The following is a 4,532-nucleotide window of genomic DNA, read 5'->3' as shown; positions in this document are numbered from 1 at the left end:
GGTTCGAAAGCTGAGGTCAAAGAACATTGCATCAGTGAAGGTTTAGTGGCGGGGTCAGCCGGTCGAGGAGGCAACTTAGGAGACCGAGCAGGATATGCACAGCCGTTATCCTCATCTTTTCACCACTTCAGGTATGTCTCTATGCTCGTTCGAGGACGAACAATTGTTTTAAGAGGAAGAGGTAACGACCTGGCCGCTCGTTTTGAGAGTTAGAGCACCGGTCCCCCATTAACTGCTTCCCCCGTATCTATTTCTCCTATTGTGACTTTCCAGGAAGATTCGTTTTAAGTTTCGGAATGTTTTGGGACACTTAGTCCCTAAATGAGAGCTTAAGTCTTAGAATTTAGACCATAGTCGGAACTGTGTGAAGACGGTTTTGGAATGGAATTCCGTCAATTCCGTTAGCTCTGTTGGGTGATTTTGGGCTTAGGGGCGTGTCCGGATTGTGTTTTGGAGGTCCGTAGCTCATTTAGGCTTGAAATGGCGAAAGTCGAATTTTTGGAGTTTTGGACTGGTAGTGGAATTTTTTATATCGGGGTCGGAATCTGATTCCGCAAGTTGGAATAGGTCCGTAGCATTGAATATGACTTGTGTGCAAAATTTGTGGTCAATCGGACGTGGTTTGGTTGGTTTTGGCATTGGTTGTCGAATTTGGAAGTTTCTAGTTCATTAAGTTCGGATTGGAGGGTGATTCGTGATTTTAGCATTGTTTGATGTGATTTCAGGGCTCGACTAGGTTCGTATAGTGTTTAGGATTGATTGGTATGTTTGGTTGAGGTCACGGGGGCCTCGGGTGTGTTCCGGATGCTCAATGGGTCATTTTTGGACTTAGAGAAGTGGCAGATTTCTGGTGTTTTGTTGCAAAAAAATCCTTCATCGCGTTCGCGAGAGGGGTCTCACGATCGCGTAAAGCATCTGGGAAAGGCAGCTAAGTTGTTCTTCGTGTTCGCGATGTTGTTCCCGCGTTCGCGAAGGTGTGGGACCTTAAGCCTACGCGTTCGCGATATGGTCCTCGCGTTCGCGTAGAGGAACGGGGCAGAGGGAGCTTCAGGCATTAAGCCTATGCGTTCGCGAAAAGGTTCTCGCGTTCGCGAAGGGCCCATCAGTGAAAGGTACGCATTCGCGAGAGGCCCCTCGCGTTCGCGAAGGAGGAATTTTGGGCCAGTGGAAGATTGTTCATTGCGTTCGCGATGGTGATGTCGCGTTCGCGAAGAAGAACGTAACTGGGCAGATTTAAAGTTCAAAAACGAGAGTTTGAGTTCATTACACAAAAATTTGATTGAGAGCTCGGCGGAAAGAGAAATTTGTCAGAGATTTTTGGAGGAAGTTATTGGGTAATGATTCCTAACTCCTTTGTGATTATATCCCACTAATCTATGCTTGATTTCATCATTTAATTTCGGATTTGGGGTGAAAATTGGGAAAATTTTGAGAAAAGTTCTTAGGCCGAATTTGGGGTTTTGATCGAGATTTTGGTATCGGATTTGAGTGAATTTGGTATGGTGAATGGATGTTCATAATTTATGACTTCTACCCGATTCCGAGACGTGGGCCCGGGGAGGCTTTTTGGGCATTTTTCTATTTTCTTTCCTTTGCTTTGATTTTATTAGCTAAATTAGTTGCTTGTAGTTATATTTACATTATGTAATTGCTTTGGCTAGATTTGGACCATCCGGAGCCGGATATTCGCGGAAAGAGCATTGTTTCGAATTGAATTGAGCTTGATTTGAGGTAAGTGGCTTGCTTAACCTTGTGTGGGGAACTCTCTTAGGATTTGGTACTATTTGATATATGAGCACCGTGTACGGTGACGAGTATGTACACGGGCTATTTGTTGTAAAACTTCAATTTTCACTATGTCATAACCTGTTTTCTCCTTGTTTGAACTACATTATCATATGTACTATCCTGTTTAGATTAGAAAAGCATGCCTACGTGCTTTAACTGTCTATTTAAACTCTGTGCAGCATGTTTAGTGAAATGTCCTACCTCCTTTGATTTGAACTTAGTCTAAACCGTAGGTTTCCTTGCTATAACTGTTGTTTATAGGTTGAGCTGTATATTTACTTTGGGACTATGGGAGGTATTCCAGGAGATCCCCCTGTACTGCATATTTACTTTGGGGCTATGGAATGTTATTCCGGGAGATCCCCCAGCACTGCATATTTACTTTGGGACTACGGAACGGTATTCCAGGAGATCCCCCTGCATATTTACGTTTGGGACTACGGAACGGTATCCCGAGAGATCCCCCTGTTGCTATTACTGTGTTTTGAACTGTTGGCTTTCATTGAATTTTATTCCTGTTAGATTTCCGTACTTATTTTACTGTAGTATTTTCTTTCAGTCTTATTTCATTATATTTATACCAGTAGGGCCCTGACCTGATCTTATCACTATTCGACCGAGGTTAGGCTTGGCACTTATTGGGTACTGTTGAGGTGTACTCATGCCCTTTCCTGCACATGTTTTCCGTGTGTAGATCCAGGTACTAGCTATCAGCCTCGAGTCTAGTTGCGTGGTTGCTGCTTCAGGAGACTTCAAGGTACATCTGCCGCGTCCGCAGATCTCGGAGTCCCCTTCTATCCCCTTGTGTTGATTTCCCCCTTGTTTTCTTCAGACATAAATGTATAGAGCAGTTGGAAACTCTTAGAAGCTTGTGACATTGCGACATTCCGGGTTTTGGGAAAAGTGACTATTGTATATGTCGAGCGGCATCGTTTCTTCTTATTAACTATATTCGTTAGTTATTATCTTTGTGTTTCTTTTTCATTTTCGCAATATTAGGCTTACCTAGTCGTAGAGACTAGGTTTCGTCACGACAGTTCACGGAGGGAGAACTTGGGTCGTGACAATGAGATTTGAAAATGATTACATAATTGGGTGAAAATTATATATTTCAGTTCGTGAGGTTATGGGTAACATTTATCTTAAAATTTTCGGAATCCAAACTCGTGGGCCCGAGGATGAATTTTAAGAATCTTCCAATTTGGGTTGGGTAATTACTGTAATAGCTAAATTATGAACTTGTGAGTGTATATTGATTAATTTATATAGTGTTTGGCTAGCTCCGGATTGTTCCAGACCAAGCTGAGACTTTAGAGCGAATTCGTGGGCCGGAAAGTGAGCTTTGAGACGACGTAAGTCTCTTGCCTAACCTTGTAAGAGGGAATTTACCAAATAAGTGTTTCAAATTACTATTTGCTCCTAATTGTGGGGGCTACGTACGTACGAGATGATGAGAGTCTGTGCGTAGCTACTAATTATGCTTAAGTCCGGTAGTTATCGGACCCAAATCATGAAATACTTATATTGTTTGCACTACTTGTTAATTTAAGTGCCTAAATTATATTGAAACTTGATAAAGGATTCGTAAAGACCGCATTTCACTTACTCTTAGTTTTGGTGGGTTACTTGACCGTTAATAAAAAATTTGCTTCCTTGTGTATTAGTCTTGTGATAGCTTTTAAATTTGATGTTCATAGAATATTCTCTCTTCTTGTGGAGCGGGCCAAACGCCTCGGCAGTATAATATATGCATCTATGGTTCATGCCGCTCGACCCTCGGCAGTGTACACATTATTCTGGATCGGGTTGTACGAACTCGGCATAAATCGTGCGTAATAATGCTTGGAGCCCGAATACGCTTGATATTATTTTTATGACTTGAGAGGTTATAATTTATTTAATGGCCTAAAACTGTTAAAGTTAGCATGTGTCAATGGGAGACTTTTAAATTGACTATCAGTTAAAGAACCATTTATTCATTGTTGGTTATAGTGTTATATTATTATTCATGTATTTCATGCCTACTTAGAATTTCTGTATTTTTATTGTTCGTCCGTAGTAAGTATCGATGTCGGTCCCTCGTTACTAATTTTTCCATGTTAGACTGGATACTTACTGGGTACATGTTGTTTATGTACTCACGCTACACTTATGCACTAACCGTGCAGGATCTGAGGCAGGTGCATCTGGCAGTCATTCAGGCGTAACCCCCCCCCCCCCGGTTACCCTGAGGCATACTGGTGAGCTGTTCTCTGAGTCCGTTCTGCAGCACCCGCCGTTTCTCTCTTTTGTATTCACTTTCTGTTATCTCATTTCAGACAGTAGCATAGGTGTTTTGCATATTCTACTAGTTGCTCATACACTTGTGACACCTTATCTTGGAAACATGCTAGTAGACACTTGATGGCTTTTGAGTATTTATTTCACCGTACTTGCTCTTTTATTAGTTTACGCTTTACGTTATTAAATTTCCACTTCTCATTTACTTAATAAATAAAATTCAACTACTTTGAAATTATTAAAAAGAATAAATACATGGTTAGTTCACTGATGGCTTGTCTAGCGGCGGCATTGGGCGCCATCACGACCTATAGGAGAAATTTGATCGTGACAGTGATTTGGACAAATATTCTACGAAGTAAAACTGGTGGTTCAAACCAACCATGCTACCTATACGGGGTAAGTAACCCAATTTTTTTGCCACAATTAAAATTATACTCACATTGTAAATATATATATATATA

The sequence above is a fragment of the Nicotiana attenuata genome, unplaced genomic scaffold, assembly GCF_001879085.1.
Source record: "Nicotiana attenuata strain UT unplaced genomic scaffold, NIATTr2, whole genome shotgun sequence".
In the NCBI taxonomy this organism is placed as follows: Eukaryota; Viridiplantae; Streptophyta; class Magnoliopsida; order Solanales; family Solanaceae; genus Nicotiana; species Nicotiana attenuata.
This window is presented reverse-complemented; position numbering follows the sequence as displayed.